Here is a 17921-nt window from a genome sequence, read left to right as displayed (position 1 = left end):
TTACTCCCAAAGTTTTCGAATTAAGCACAAATCCAAAATATTTAAATTTCACTAGAATGGGGGCAAGGAGATTAAGTATACACATGCTGACTCTGTTAGCATGTAAAGGCCCAAATTGCGGGTTAATTAACCAATGGTTTGCCAGATTGCCACCTGCCAGAGAGCCAATTCCACTTTGTGGAATCAACCTCCAATCGCCCCAGTTGTGAGGTGTGTGACATGCCAACCTAGTTTGGATTGCTTTTAGGTTAAAAAAAACAAAGTTAACCTACACTTAGTTCTTAATTAACCCATAATTTGCTGCCATTACATGCAAATGATGCTGGAATTTGAGTAAATAACGTTAACTTCTTTAAAAATATATAGAATCTGTTCCCCCAAATCATGTCTTGTTTCATATCACTGTGATGTATTTTAGCAAATAAAAAAATGAGCCATCTCTTGGTATACTGTTAATGGGGTTTGCTGTGTATAGTGGCCAATCAGAAAGGAAGGTTTAAAATGGCTAATTAATTCAACTGTCATGGAATTAAACTATCGTGTACATTGAAACGTACCTTTTTCTTCTTCTTCTTTTCAGGTGCAGTTATACTTGAAGAGTTCCTGTCCCTGTTTAGCTTTGATCCCTTTGGGAAATAATTGGTGAGGTTTGATTGATAATGTGTATTCCTCTTTAAAAGAAAACACGCTATTTTTCATAATCAGAAGCTGAATGCGTAATGAGTGTTCTGGCACTGCCTTTAGCATCAGGTCTGTCAAACTGCACCGTTATTTCCATATTGATGCAAACTAAGATATTACACTCCCTCATTACATTGACACGGTGTCTCTTTCAACAGTCAGCTCCCAATCATACATTCCTTGCAAACAAAATTACCTTCATCGTCTCTTTTGCTGTGAAAGGAAACTCGTCCTAGAAATGTGCCCCTAACAAGCTCATCAACTAATTTTTTAGGAAATGTTTGAACCATTTAGCAGGCTCAAGGAAAACAAGGAAAGGCAAGTTGCTAATGGAGCGGCAGGCGTAAACAGAAATAAATAGACAACTGGTTGACTGAATATTAGCATACTTGAGTATTATCAGAGTTACAGTAGAATTCATTTTGCAAGCAAAGAAGGGAAGGTCTATTTGTTTCCATAAGACAAGCTACCTCATTTCAAATACACATACATGCTCGAGCAGATAACAATGGCTAGGTAAGTCAAAGGAAAAGGGGAGGCCATTCTTTTATGAACCCTACAACTTGTGCTACAAATCCATTTACATGGAACCAGCAAACAAAATCAGTGTTGGAGCTGTTGTGCAGCAGGCTGGGATTGTGTTCTTGGTCAGGGTCATTCATTCAGGCTGATAGAAAATTGAAATGTCTCAAAATCAACAAGGAGTTACAGAACACCTCACAGCGCTTTAATGTTGAAGCTCTACAATGAAGTGTGGAAGAAGCCCACTGATAGACAGTGATCCAATGCACTGAGTATGGGGATAGAAACAAGGAACGGCTTCCTTCAGTGTTGGGACGGGAAAGGACTTCTCCCTCCAACTCTCCACATGCTCTCAAAATCTGGAATTGAGAGACCCTGCAGGCGCAGGTTTAAGGAGGCATGGAGGGTTTCACAGGGAAGGGTGTTGGATTTCTCCCACAGTTATTTATGGACAGCTATGTAAATTAATCCAAGGACAATGAAACAAATCCACTGGAAGATAGAAATACTCTTAGGGTGCAGTCCAATGCAGACAATGGGGGTATTGTATTTTTCTATTCTAGGGATATCATATGCAGCTCCTTTAGACATTTCAGTCCTCCAAGATGCAGAAAGGAAGATATATATCTTATTTATAAATCTTAAAACTCTTCAGTATCTAAGAAGACATCTGTTTTTGAAGAAAGAAATTGATTCTGCATGGTCCTTAATTTTATTTATTTATGGCATTTGTATAACATTCCATAAGATAAAATTCTCTGGGAGGCCTATAATAAACATCAAAAATAGTGAAGATTAGAAAAAAATCAAACATAAATCTGTAAAATCAAAAGCAACATATAATCCAACAAGAAAAAAAAATCTTACAGTGACTCCAAAACACAGATTTTAAAACTGAGAGGCCCAGACTAGGTATTGAAAAGTATTACGAGATCTGGGTATTTAAAAGGCCAGGGTGAACATGGAGGTAATCTAATTCCAAAAATACCACAGGGGTGGTGGTAGGTGAACCTCTCTGTGAAGGCTGTTCCATAGGAATAAGCCACCCATATATTGTTGTTTAGAGAGTTTTAATATGGCAGGAGTAAAAGAAAAAAGAAAAGAAAAAGTCACAACATAGATAAGGAGACACCTTTATTGGACACACCTATGACAGAGAATGTATAAACCCAAGAGCGTCATCGAGATTAAGTACAAGTTAATATTTTGAGAGGAGTGAAGTATTTGAATAAAATGTTTCTTGATCCTGGATGTGTTTGGCCTGAATCAGATTTGGGGGCGGGGTATCAAGGTGCAAGGGGCCAGAGAGGAACAGGAAGTTCTGTTATATGAATGAAAGTCTATTCACATAATGTTGGATGTAGCTCATTGGTATGCGATATTTCACAAGTATAAATTCACACATAGTACCGTAATCACATGAGAAGCAAATGTTAGCTGACAATGATCATTTTTTTGTCTTAATAGTTCCTTACAAAGTTTGATCTTGGTTTCAATGGGACTTAGTCCGATTCTACACATACAGCAGAACAAGATGGTATAACAGTGAAATAGTAGACTGTACCACATCTGCCTATGGGTTGTCTAAATTGGAATAGACAGGACGGCATTATACTGATTTTGCTTATATTTGAACAACTGCTTCCAGAAGGTGGTGGTGGATTTCTGCTTGACTCCCTTGGTGTTTACACTTTGGGGGTACCACATGGTTCCATTTTGTCTCCCATGCTGTTTAACATCTACACCAGTGGAGGGCAACTTGTCGCCCTCCAGGTGTTTTGTCCTGCAACTCGGCCCTAGCTAGCAATGGTAAGGGATGCTGGGAGTTATAGACCAAAACATCTGGAGGGCCACAAGTGTCCCCCCCATCTAAGTGAAAGCACTGAGTGAGGTCATTCGGATCTTTAGAGTGTAATGTCATCAGTTTGTTGATGACACAGAACTCTATCCTCCCATCCCCCAGTGGTATCAGGTGAAGCAGAGGCAGTACTCAGTCAATGCCTACCTATGGTAATGAACTGGATGAAGGCCAATAAAGTGACACTCAATCCAGCTAAGATAGAAGTACTATTTATTTATTTATTTATTTATTACATTTTTATACCGCCCAATAGCCGTGAGAGATTCACCTATCCAAAATAGAGTTTTGAACCCATTCTGGATGGGGCTGCACCCCTAAAGCAGGGGTGGGGAACCTCAGACCAAGAGGGGCAAATCAGCCCCCCCAGGTTTCCCGAGATGGCGATGATCCCTTCCTTTGGTCCCTTTCCCCTTACCACTGGTCATTTGATGCTTTCTTGACTTTAGTGCAGTTTCTCTCCAGTCTATAAGGTTGAAATGTCGTCCCTAAGCTTAGCTACTGGCAGTTAGTATTTTAAGCTAAGGGTTTTATGCTTTTTTGGCAACACCCCTTTTGCCTCCCAACATTGGAACTTTGACTTGTGGACTTCAGCCTCTAATGCACAGAATGTACAGCATAAATTGTCTTCCAAACAAATCTCAGTTAACATTAAGGGATGCAATTCAACCAAGTTAAGCACCTTTCCCATGATGTTACCTTTCCCATTGAAAACATACAGAATTAAAACTGCTTAAAAGTTGAACTGTGTCCTCCATTAGCAAGTTCTGTTTAGAGTTTAAGATCCCACTGTGTTCACCTTTATCTCACCTGTAGTTGTAAGTTGTTAGTTAGAGTTCGGACATAATCAATAGTATCAAATGTCAGTCTTTGGCCAACAGTATTTTTAAAGCAATGTTTGCAACAATTTGCCCTCTAGGTCTGAGTCCCAATTTGTTCCAAACTTCGTACAAGCCTCCATAGCCCCTGAAACAATGAGGCCCCACGTGGTCACTATGTTTGCCTCTGCCTGAGGTCAACCCTGGACAGTACACTGTCCTGAGGCAGTGGAAGCAGAAGTCAGATCCAGTAGAAGCTTGGCCTGTCTGGTGCAGTTGTGCAGTTGAGCATATAATGTTACTGATTCAGACATAGTACTGATGTGTGCAAAACTTATCCTGCCACTTTCAATAAATATACAGCAAGATACACACAAAATAGCTGCTTTTTGGGACCATATTCAACTGTAGGCTCCCAGGTTTTTCAGACCATATTCAATTGCAGGTTCCCACTGATATGTCTTTTGGTAAAACTAACTAAATGGATGGATGTAGCTGGGTAACTAAATCAGCTGCACATCTCATGAAGTCTGTGGCCCCTTCCAGGCTCATGAAAGACAGTGGTGGCATTGTCCATTTTCCCCACCCCATTGCAGCCAACTGGCCATGCTACACAACCTAGCTGCATACAGGACTCCTTTGCTGGTATGAAATGCTAGGAAAGCAAACACAATTTGCATACCGCTGTCATGATTTCAGTGAGGAGGAGGAGAAAAACTAAAGACTGAAGGGAGAAAAAAACTGCAGAGACTGAAAATTGGGATTCAGAAACAGTGGGATGGTGTAAAAAAAAAACCCCACAGAGGCATCAAAGATAGAGGTGAAAGAAACCGCAAGTGGTTCAAAGAGAGAGGGAGGGAGGGAGGGAGGGAGAGAGGGTCAAACAGGGAGTGGATCAAACAGTGAGCAACTATGTTCGCACAAAACAATAATAAACCAGAATTCTGGTGCATCCTGGTTTATTATCTGTGAGTAAACATTCTAGTGTGCACTGCCCCATCACTCCCGCTTGGCTTTTCCCACCAGCAGGAATAAGCAGTGAAAATAAATGCTACAGTAACTCAAAAGGAGATATTTTGACACTATAGTTTTAATAGTTTTATATTATTGTTCACCACTTTGATGGATTTTTAGCAAATACGGTGTGTGTGTGGATAGATAGATGGATAGATAGATAGATAGATAGCCTAAGTTTATAACAATAAAGGCAACCTATGAGTTAGGCCTTAGCTAGACCTAAGGTTTATCCCGGGATCGTCCCTACCTGCTCCCGGGATATCCTGTGTGTCATTTACATGAACAGGGATGACCCCAGGATAAACCTTAGGTCTAGCTAAGGCCTAAGTCTTTAAATTGTTGGTTGAATCAAGCTATGGTCTTGTAAACAGTCCTGCTATTATCAGTGGATACTATTTCATAGCAGACAGTGTTAACTTAGGGCTTGTTTAAACGAGCAATTTGTGACTGGCCACTCACAGAAGTTTGCAGGTTATTTTGACGTGAGCCCCCCTGTGCATCTGCCACTCCTTTTCCCAGTTATCCGTTAAAAATAAACGTAGGAAAACCCGATTCTTCTGAAAGTTGCACTATAAAACACCCACTAGAGAGTGCTGTATCATTGAACTTTATGAGCTGGGAGGTTTTAAATTACAGGTCACATAGTCGCTGCTCTCTTCCCATGTAATTCAGTTTATTTCAAATGCAGAAGAGAAGCAGGAAGCAGAGCCATGGTAAAGCAAGGCAATTTCCCCCATCTGAAAGCACTCTAAAGTCTAATTTGAAGTTGAATAGTAACTGTGAGAATTCTATGTCCAGATTTTCATTGAGGTTCTTGATGCATCCAGAGGCACCATCTCCATCATATCTCTGAGCTCTGATCCTGCAATTTACCGGGGCTTTTGCTTCCAGATACTTTGCGGGATTAAGATCAGCTTTTTTATAGGGGTGGACACGTGCTTTGATTCTGAGACTTAATTTGTCTGCAAGTTCTATATGTTTCATTATACAGCCACTAGATGACTCTGTTAGCAGAACCACCTCCATTTTTAACATTTCCATATAGTGCAGCTCTATGAAGATATATAAGAACAACGCTCTTTGCTGCATTATCTCCAATCTTTCTAAAAGCGGGATAAAAGTTGAAATGTGCAGGGGATGCCCTGGAAGTTGACAATGTCATGTAAAGGACCAACAAACTTCTGGAAAGTGACCAATCACATTTGTGCAATAAAAGCTTTATGTAGAAATGCTCAAGGAACCATAAAAACTATTGCCTGAATAGCAGACTGGACAAGAACACAGATCACCTGGGGGGGGGGGTCTTTACAGTGCCGCTTTGCTACACTTTCCTCTTGAAACCCTGTGGTATTGTTGCTGCAGGGTGGGGGCGGGAAATTCCTATGGCAGGAAGCATAGGCGTGCACAGCACATTTCATTAGGTGGTTCGGCCAGGGATATTTTTTTAAGGTAAACATTGATTCAACATACAGTAATAAAGGACCTTTTTTCATTCATCAAACAAATGAAATAAACAAAAACTTAAGTAAACTGTATTTTTTTAATTAACAAGTAATCTGTACTTTAATGATACACATTTTAAAATGGAGACTCTGAATACTATTTTTTTTGCTATAAAATTTCTCCACCCCACCCCCTGCACTGTAAAGCACAAAAAGGCACCTATCCTAAACACATTTACTGGGGATCTGGTGTATTGCTATGCTATGGCCCTATTTTCCCTTTCTGCACTGGAAATTGTGGGAAGGCGATAGGGAGGTGATCTAGCTAGCTCTGACTGCTGGTGCTGGAATAAGTTTAGGCATCAGGGGTTTGAAGGGGGATACAGTTATGAGGGCCTCCACTTCACACACCCCAAACCTTAGTTATGTAACTGGTGAGGCAGAAAGTGAGGTCACTGGAGGCAAGAGCTGAGGGAGTCACCCCTCCTCCCAGAAATTTCTCCAGAATAACACAGAGAAAGCAGTTTGTGGCACAGCCTATTTATTGAAAGCAATGGGAGACGAAGTAACCCATTTCACACACAGGCAAACTGAGGCAGTAGGCAAGTAAAGTCAATGCAAGTGAGACAGTTTGGATTACATACAATCACAGGGGTGTGTGTTTTAACTGTGGCCCAACAAACAGGAGGAATTTAGCGAGGTCTATGTGTTAACTTGCACTACAAAAAGGAAAGAACGTTTTTTTTAAAAAAAAACCCACATGTTCACAATATGACTGAGACGCTTTACAAAGCAAAACAAAATGGATTTTAAGCCCAAATTTAAGAAGAGTTCATCCCAGCAACTTGCAACATTTAAAGCAGAGGGTGGGGGGGATGGAAAACACCCATTTCTCTCATAGACATGCGAGTTTACATGGGAGAAAGTCCCACTGAATTTAATGAAACTTACTTTTGAGAAGACCTACAAAGGATTTCTGAATATACCTCATCGCTCTCTCTCTCTCTCTCTCACACACACATGAATTTCTCAGTCTACAAATGACACTGACACACACACACCAAACCCCAATACATTTGTACCCAACATGGCAGTGCAAACAACCCCATGAAAAGATGGGACTATGATGGGAATGGATTTTGCTGAAACAAAAGTGAACAGAGGAGATCAGCAACCACGAACAAACAAACAAACAGAAATAGCAATAAGAATATACCAGGCTCCTGTTGCTGCTGATACTTTTGAAACTGTCTCTGGAGCCCTCCCACCAAACACAATGCGCCTTGAGGAGACAGGACAGGCTGTTGCTGCTGCTCCCGCCATGGACACAAACTGCACCTGCTCAGAAGGAGCTGGTCAGGCAAGCAAGGGTTAAGTGAGCTATGCATTAACCCTTTCCTTGCACAGAAGGACGCCTATCTCCTCCGTTTTAGAGAGACCAAGTTCATACATGAAATTAAATAGTTTTTCTTCCGTGTGTGTGTGTGTGTGTGTGTGAGAGAGAGAGAGAGAGAGAGAGAGAGAGAGAGAGAGAACGCAGCAGAAAACAGCCAAGAGAGATACTGATCACCGGGAGGGAAGGCGGGGGAGATTTAATGATAGCAAAGCCCTGCAGCCCTGAATGCCAGAGCCTGAGTGGGAACTCAACCTCAAGTTGCTCACGGCGCGGGCTGGCAGCGGCGGATTAGGGTGTTCAGTTGAACCCCTTGAACCTATTGTCTACACGCCAATGGCAGGAAGGTGCGCAGGCTTTCCAGAGGCCATTCAGCTTGTCGGCCTGCTCCCTGCCATCTGCCCAGCCTTCCCACTCTTCTGGCGACCTATCAGCGGTCGCCACCCACCCTGGAATAACCTCACCTCGACGCCAAAGCAAGGTCACACGGTGGAAGGACAGTGGTGACCTCTCTTTAAAGCAAAAGTTGGGGTAAGTCCCCGACTTTTTAAATTCACAGCATCTGGGAAAAGCCCTGTGGTGGCTGTGAGTTGGCAGCTGCATCATATAACTGACGCAGCACCACTGAGCAGCCACCGTGGAGCAAATAAGGCATATAGACAGACCCCTGGTCACAGTCTTTCACACTAAGGTAAGATGTACTTTATTTCTACTTAAATTATAATTATTATTATTTCTAAATTTGCATCTATACATACAAATTAGGAAATGCAAAAATGCCTTCCTTTGTCCTCTTTTTTTGCTGGTACATTCCCTTTTGGGGAAGATTTTTAAGGGGTCAGCAGGAGAGGGATTCAGTGATGTCAGGAGAAGCCCAGTATACCTTTCCTCTGACACGAAATGATCCTTTGACAGTGTTTTCCTGTGATGGTACTCTAAGCTCCATCATCCCCAATGCATAAAACCTCTCAAAGCATCATTTCTAGACAATAATTATTATATTACTATAATATTACTGAAATGCCTGTCATTATCAAATTGATGTAGCCACAGCGAAACCTATACAAAAAGGTATGAAGCACATCTTGAAATAATATAAAAAGTAAATAAATGCAAACTGGGTCCTTCTATTGAAAGTCAGACATTTCCCTGGGCCTGCCCAACCTCTTGGGATCATCTAAAGTAGCTCTTTGGAACCAACCTATTGTCAAAATTAGCCTCTATGTTAGAAACAGCAAAATGGATTTACATCCCACAAATCTTTGATAGATCAGTTGTGCACTGGTCTTGTTCTCTCTTCTTAGATGCCAATAACACCTCATTTATCTTGTTATTGCAAGGCAAAAAAGATGGATACAAGATTCAGGCTGTTTCAAACCAGAAGAGATGTTTTATATGCCCAATTGCTTAAGTTTGATATTTTGTTCAAATGACTGGAACAGGCTGGCAAACACTGAAGCCTGAACATTTATCAATGCATATTTCAGAACAGCCACTTTCCCCTGGAAACTTTGATTTAATTTTAAAATGAGATGGAAAATTCATTTAATAAAGTTAGAGATCTACTAGCTGAAGCCTCTGAAAGACAAATCAAAGAATATGAGGCATAATGTAGATCACTAGAATTCATTGCAAGCTTTATTACTGAGATTATATTGTTAAAAAAAAAGGCTGGTTCTAGAATCCTTTTGTGTTTCTGTCTTTTCATGAAGAGATCATACAAAATAGAAAGGATCATTAAGCTTTAAATTAGATTCTCAGAAAAGAAAGGAATTTAGCATTGGGTATTGCATAGTATCAGATGTCATTACACTTTATTTATCTATCTATTTATTTGCAAAGGCAGTGACTGGGTCAGATCTGGCCTGAATTGTGCTGTGGAAATAATGACTTCATATTTAAAAGCAAGACTTCAGGTAGGAGCTGTGTGTTTCAATTAACAGGCTGATGACCACAGCTAAATAAGAACTGATAGGAATTTCCCAAGTGAATATTTGTGTTATACGATGGATTTCTATCCTTAGGGTTTGAATAGACTACAATTTGAAAACAACGCACAGCCTGTATTCAGACTTAAAAGAAGTTTACATTAAAATGTCATACCAATAAAAAAAATTGGACTGTGACAATGGAAAGCCAAACTGATTTTTAAAAAAATTATTAACAGTGCCATCTTATACATGTCTTCTGAGAAGTAAACCTCACTGACTTCAACGGGACGTATTCTCAATTTAAGGCTGTAATCCTGTGTCCATTTACCTGGGAGTAAGATCCATTGAACTCAATGGGACTTACTTCTGTATAGACAAGTCTAGCATTGCACTGGTACTGTCCCTAAAATGTTTGAGCATGTGCTCTTGCAAGTGACATGAGGGGGAAAGCTTTCAACAGATATGATGCAACCGTTAAAAGCCTTTCTTTACCTGATGGTCTTTTCGGCTCGACATGGCACCTAAGCTACCATATTTGTTTTCAAGCAAGGACAGCTAGCTAGAGCAGTAATATGTGCTTGGAAAGTGTGGGTGGGTGCGTGGGTCGGGGGATGAAGATGATGCATGAACTCTTAACTTGCTGAGAAGACCATAGAGAGATGTCACCATTTGAGGGAGAAAGAGGGGTTCATCAGACAAGCGTTTTATCTGATGCTTGTGACTGCCCACTCGTGTTCTTTTGTGCATCCTTTAGATGATGGTGTTTGCCTCCTGTGCACCGCCCACTCCTCCCTGCCTTTTTTCCCATCACAATATGGACCCCTTTTAATTTGACTTTTTTTTTTTTTTTAAAACAGAACATGCTGCCATTTCCTGCTGCGTGCAGGAAAAGCAGTGTGATAAAAATGCCCCCTGAATGGGCCACGTGGTCTTTGTTTACTTCCTCTTTCTTCTCCGGTAAGAAAGAGGAAGTAATGTGGGACAGGAGAGGGGTTGGAGAAGTGATGGTAGGGAACCATGATTCCCCCCATCCTCTGATGACGCTCAGAGGGCAAGAAGGTGAAAGGGGTTGTGTGGGCATGGAAGAAGAAGCTTACAGCAAATGAATCAAGAAGAGAGAGAAAATACTCAATGGAAGATTCACAGCTTTATCACACCAGCGTTATACTGTGCAATCACTGTGAATTGTGTGCAAAGGACTCCGAAGTTTTCCATCTTATAATCTGCTTTTATTGTGAAGTACTCTGAAGTTTTCCAGTTTATAATCTGCTTTGACTGTGAAGTACTCCCATGCATCCTGCTTTAATTGTGCTTCAAAGGCAAAAGACCTGACCTATTTTGGTACTACTTTTGGAGGGAATCATTTGTTGTTTTCTGAGTGGCCACTGGGGGGTGCAGGAGTAGGATTTGATATGTTTAAAGAAAAATTAAACAAATGCTTATATCTGCATAAGTTTTAAAGATAAAGACATCAAAATTGGCACAGTAATAGATATAGATATTAAGGAGAGCTTTAAGCATACCAAATTTGAATCGGATTGGGTCATCCGTTGATTTTTTACATTTCCCCCTTTAAACCCATTTCCTGGTATGCAAAGGATCTTAGGAATGCTGCCACCTGGGGTGTGATTTAGCTAGCAACAACAACAACAACAACAACAACTAAACGCTGTAGGGGATAATTTGAGGGAAACAGGTACATGGGATGAAGCTACCAGAATTGAAATCGCAGCCCACAAACATGGTTATCCACTGCTGTTAGGCCTAATCTACAACAAGCAGGATATTTCACTATGAAAGTGGTATATAAAAGGCAGGAGCCACACCAAGCAGGATCTAGTGGTATGATAGTGGTATATGGTACGTGTCAATGGGCCCAAACAGTTGTCAGTGCACTTCAATACCACTATAAAGCAGTAGTGTGGCTCCTGCCTTTTATATACCACTTTCATAGTGCAATATCCTGTTTCGTGTAGATTAGGCCTTGGTTCTCTTCATTTTTGATGGTTCTTAGTTTCACTCCTATCCCACAAATCATTCTTAAAAGTTTCAATCACTGAATTTTGCTCTTCTCAACTTACTCTCTCTTTCAGTGTTGCTTGGGGCTCAGTTCTTGGCCACTTTCTCTACACTCTTCCTCTTGGCAATCTGATTTCCTCTTCTGGCCCGCAATATCACTGTTGCCCTGATGGTATCCAGCTCTGTTTTTCTGTTCCCTCCCTATTTTCCGCTGCTCTTAGTAATATTTCCGACTATCTTATAGCTATTTCTGCTTGGATGATTTATCATGATCTCAGGCTCAATATGCAGAAAACAGAATTTATTGTATTGTCCCCTAAACCACTTTCACCTTCTTGCGCTCTCTCTCCCGAATGGCAACATCACTCTTCAGTCTTTGCAGCAAGTTAAGAGCTTAAGCATGATATTATTTTCTCTCTATCCCAGCTCATATTACTACTCTACCTGAGACCTGTCAGTTCTCTGTCTATAATATTTATGTCATCCTTTTAAAATCTACTATCAAAAATCAGTAGCTTGATTTTGTCCCACTGATTATTATGTTTTGCTTAGCACTCCACCTGTTTCTGAGCTTAAACCTATTATCTCTGCTTTTCAGATGTTGTGCACGCTGCATCTTACTTTGTTTGTGCTTTAATTATGTTACACCTCCCTATGTTTCTCTTCACTGGCCTTCCTCTATTGTCCCGTATTAAGTTTTAGCGTCTAACTTTTATGTGTCTTCATCATCTTGCCCTCTTTTATCTGTCGCCTTTGCTTATTCTCTTCAGTCCTTCTGTTCATCAGTTGTGATTCTTCTTACCAAAGCACCACATTTCTCAGGTTATTTGTCATCTGTGTGCTTTCTTTCTCATAACCCCTTGTGTGTGGAATTATATTCCCCTTAGATACTGTATTCAGCCAGCCTTCTCTTTGTCCTTCTTAAGGAAATATTAAAACACATTACTTTTCTCTTGCATTAATGGTTCCTTTAATTATTTTGATTCCTTTAATTCTTTTCTCATTACTGTTGTTAATTAAACTGAGAATGCAAAAAGGTGTATGCGAACGTGCCTGCAAAAGTACATAACAGTGTAGGGTTGCAGCCCAAAGATTTGCCAAACATTGTCACATATTCTGAACCTATTGATTTATAATGTATAGGTCTCCATTTATTTTAGAGGACTATAACATTGTTTGTTTCATAAACAAATAGCCAAACAACATGACATTACAAACATGAAATAGCCTTGAAAATATATGAACTCTAATTTTGAGATCAAGCCTGCTGTCAGGTGTAGGTACAAGGCCAGAGGCCTTGCTGAATGTAGGTAGATTTATTAGGAATTACTTTGAGAATGTCAGTGTCTCTGCAAGCTTATCTCTGTCCGAAATTTCCATGGGAGTAGCTTGTTTACTCCCTGTCTCAGCCTTGAAGCTGCTGGTTCTCTGGGAACTTAGGAGTTTTTTGGAAAGGTGGGGGCCCACAGAAGTGTCACCTTAGTGGGTTGTGCAGACTCACCCTGTTGGCACATGGGCATGGTTTACAGGTCAGAGGACCTTTCTGTCAAGTGACTTTGAACAAGCCTTTATATAATGGTGCAAAAGCAAAAGAACTTTTGCTAGGTTTCATATCTCTCTCGACGCAAGGCCTGAAATCCCTCCTGCTTTGCATTCCATCTCCGCTTGGGACTTTGAAAGCACTCTGCACTTGGACGCTTTGCTATTTGGACTTTGGATATCTACGGACTGTGCCATGAAAAGTACTGTGAGGCTTTTCATAGACTTGGACTTGCATTTGCTGTGGATTGTGTGTGTGTGTGTGTAGCTTGACTCAGGTGACAGAGATCTGCCCCGGAGCTAATGTTACGTATAGGGGAGTTCCTGGGCCTGAGATATTCCCTTCCCTGTGCTCATGTCTACCAGGGTCAGCTCAGTGTTTGGCAGGCTGGGATTGACTGGTGCTTGATCTTTCTCTCTGCCCTACTCAGGTGGCAGGGAGTTGCCAGTGCTATGCAGAAAGTATAGGACTCCTGTGCCTGGGTGCTTTACCCTACCCATGATCTTGTTTTGGCTTTAGTCATGTCCCCATGAGTTACCAGCGCATGCGGTGTCTGGAGAAGCTCCCTTGGGATGGTTTGCTCAGCCGTTCGAGAATCCCCCCCTTTGTGATTGCCTGAAGCATGGGGCCTAAAGTGTTCTGACCATCATTCAGCCTTAAGTGTGTTTCTGGAGTGTGTAACCATTAAGCCTGTTTCCGTGAGATTTCTCTGAATAAAAGAAGTCTCATTGATGTGAGTGTCTCGTGTCAGTTTGCCAGCATGTGTGAATGCCAGAGGGAATGGGCATGCCCACAAACACCGGCCACATCCCGAGGTCAGTATCTGCAATTAATTATCTCACAAAGATAGGGATGAAAAAACAATAACATTAAAAGTCAGCACATTGTCAGGTAGCCTCACAGGATTTTTCCTATGGAAATGTTGAGCTATTAAAACCCATCAAATACATTGTGATAATGTTAATGGCCATGTTTGGATGCCACAGTAAGCCAAAAATCCTACCTTAATAAACTAGGATGTGAACAAACAGCATATGCAATAGCTTACACCCTTTTCATGCCACTTCACCTCCCTTCATGCAAGCAGCAAAACAAGCTGGGATCCAGCACTTAAGCATAGCTTCCTTTGATGTGCCACATGCAAGCCCGGAATTGTGGAGAAGTGCTTTTAAACATGCCAGGACTGGAAACCAGCTTTAAACCAGGTTGTTAGCAAGCACTTTGCCATAGTTTTCACTTTGCACAAAGCCAGGTCATGCTGCCTGTTCTCAGACAGGCACATTAAACCAGGATTTATGGCATAGCGTGATGTGCAAATCAGGCCACTATGAAAACTGAATTATGTATGGCATGATACAGTTCCTAATGAATGTTTTTTGACTATGCAACTTACCTAAGTATACATTTGCAAGGATCAATATAACATGTGACCACAGCAATCATGAATGTGACTGGCAGCAGTTCCCATGATCATGATGGATGGAAATCTCCTCCTACAATCGCAAGATGTCCTTAGAGAGGTCCCCAAGCTTATACTTCCAGATTCAGAAATAAAATCTGTAGGGGCTCATAATTCCTGCCTCGAATATTACAGCCCCAAATTCTTCTCCAGCTCGGGTTTTAATATTAGCCAGAGAAGAAGCTCCTCTCACCCACATACCCATTCAGCAATCACCCAAGCCTCACCACCTTCTCTCCCACCCTACTTAGATGTAGCAGTGCTCCAGCAGTGGATAACAGTGGAGCGGAGTGCATCAATAGGTAGAACTAAGTGAGACAGACAGGAAGTCAGATGGAAGAGGAAGTCAGGGACACTTAGACTTTGATTGAAGGAATATCCTCCCAATCAGGAAGTGACACAGCAGTCAGTGACTCAGCACTCTCAGGAGTCAGTCAGGGCTGGAGAGAAGCTAGGTAGGAAAGTATATGTTTGTTTGATGCAATAAAGCTTTTTGTTTTATACTACACTGCATTGCAACAAACCCATCTTTGAAACATGGTGTCAGAAGTAATTTGGAAGCAATATTACAAAGGCAGGAGCAACAACAACAAAAACAGCTTGAGATTTTGCATTATGGAGCGAGGTTTGAAAGCCCCCGCATCACTGGATTTCACTGTGCCTAATCTGGCTCAAGCTTGGCAGCACTGGAAAGAGGAGTTTGAATTGTACCTGGATCATGCCTTCACAAAAGGAGGAAAAGCAAAAGGTAAAGTTACTATATTACCTGATTGGGTGAGTACTCCTTCAATCAAAGTCTAAGCGTCCCTGACTTCCTCTTCTATCTGACTTCCTGTCTGTCTCACTTAGTTCTACCTATTTATACAAGAAGGGCAAGAGGTCTCTCTCCCTCTCCCTTCTGCTTTCTTCTCTGGTTCCTGGTGTGCTGTGCACCAGGCACTGGTGAGAGGAGTACCTTTCTTCCCCCCATCTTTTCTTCACTCCACCGCTGTCTGCATCAGCCAGATAACTGGAACTGAAGGGGAAGGGTTTAAAAAATAATCGGGGGAAGAGGGGCCAGGATAGTGGAGAAAAAGGGTTTGGGGGGCTCAAAAGGAGTGAAGTGGGGTTGGCTCAGATATTGTAGGAGGAGATTTCCATCCATCATGATCATGGGATCTGCTGCCAGTCACATTTATGATTGCTGTGGTCACATGTTATATTGATCCTTGCAAATGTATACTTAGGTAAGTTGCATAGTCAAAAAACATTCATTAGGAACTGTATCATGCCATACATAATTCAGTTTTCATAGTGGCCTGATTTGCACATCACAGTATGCTTATTTCTGAGCCAATCCTGCATGGCTTGTTCATGCCTAGATTTCCTGCGAACCATAGCCATGTTATCTAACCCTTTTTTTTCTTGAGAAGATTTTCTAGCCAAGTTTGCGTGGATGAAAAATCCATTTTGCGGGAACTAATTAAGTTAGCAGCAGTCAATGAGTAACATTACCCAGTAATGTAGGACTTGAAAAATGTGGTGTCTCAAAGAATCACATGGGAGCAAACTAGTTTTTGTTTTGTTCTGAAAACAAAAGTAATCCCAATTGCTGTTGAAATTGAGAGATGTTGACATGATGGGATATTCACTCAAACAAGATTGGATTCTGCAAGTCAATCCTCCACCCCACATGGGTTTCTACAATGCTTTTCTGTGTTTGCCCTGCATTCATTAATTCCAATAAACTTTCTCTAGATTGTGTCCATGGAGTCTAATCCAGGGAATCCTGACATGGAGAATAGAGCAGGATCTACACTACTGCTTTAAAATGGCTTATAATGGTATTGACAACTGTTGAGGCTCATGACACACTCCATATACAGTTTGGAAAGTGTTTTCAAAGTGTTATGTCCTGCTGCTTAATGTAGATCTGGCCTAAGTCTACATGTAGCCTACTGTGCAAAAGTATATTCATACTCTCCTTGCAAATAGATGATCCATGCTGACTACCTCTTGGGGCACAAGGGTGGGTAGGGATGCCTGGATTCAGTCCATTTACCCACCTCTCAAATACGTTATTGCTTTTGACACCAGTCATCTCTTAGAAGATGAACATATCAATCAAATCTTACAGGGATAACAATAGGATCAGCGCAACCTTGATTGTTGGTGACAAATTTTCTTTTACTCTTTTGTGTGTGCAGAGTGCAGCCTTTATGACTCTTGTTAGACCACTTCTTTGCATGAACTGATGGATCAGAATGATAATGTTTAAGATTCAATGTTACCAGGGCTTTTAGAAGAAGTGCAAAACTGTGAACAGTTACATTGCTCAGATACTTTGGACAGAAATAAACACGGACAGGGCAATCGTATGGTCCTGGTATGCTAGACCAAGGCTAATACTGACAATAACATATACCAGCTGGTCAAGAACTCATCGCTCCTGGAGATTCGTGTCTTTTTGGCTGGGGATCCAAGTCAATCCTTGTTTGGAGGACTTAAAAGCCTTGTTGAAATATGAGGAATATAATTCAACGAATCCTCTTCTTTCCCCAACCATAAGCAACATTAAGCTGTTTGTGATATTCTCATCTCGACGAAGCAGTTGTTGTGAAACAGGTAGAAGTAAAACTGGAGGCCTGTAGCTCAAGCATTCAGTTATCACTTTGTGATTGTTAAGTATTTGAGTTTGGTTCTGTTAACAATTTGTTCAGTTTCATGAAATACTTATGTTTGATTATTGTTATATAATATGTTTGTTCATTTATGGCAAATTTATTTAAAATGCTTGTTTACCACCCCAGTTGCTTAGATTCCCACTGGTGTCAGAGTTACATCTCCAATAACCTCCCACAGGCACAAGTGCATCACAACAACCCTGTTCAGACAGCACACTAAGCCACAGTGTTAAGCATTGTGGGCTAAACATTATGGCTTAGTGTCTCGTGTGAACCATGACGTAACATGTTATGTGAACTGTTCCTAATCATAATGACTACATAACCATAATTTAAACATGCTCACTAACCATTTGCTGCAAAAGGGTTAGTGGTCTAACCATGACTTACCGTGTTGTCAGAACAGGCTGTATGTTGGTGACTTTCCCCACCAGTGTAGTGTTCCTCTCTTGCTTGTGCAAAGGGATTTGGGGGATGCTCCTTTCCCATTGAATGGGTATGTAACTCAACAATAGGATTATTCTATTATTTTGCTTCAGGTGCATGCAATTCCATGTACTTAGTGCATGTGCTACATT

Source organism: Elgaria multicarinata, chromosome 8 (genome assembly GCF_023053635.1).
Source record: "Elgaria multicarinata webbii isolate HBS135686 ecotype San Diego chromosome 8, rElgMul1.1.pri, whole genome shotgun sequence".
Lineage (NCBI taxonomy): Eukaryota > Metazoa > Chordata > Lepidosauria > Squamata > Anguidae > Elgaria > Elgaria multicarinata.
Note: the sequence above shows the minus strand (reverse complement) of the source record.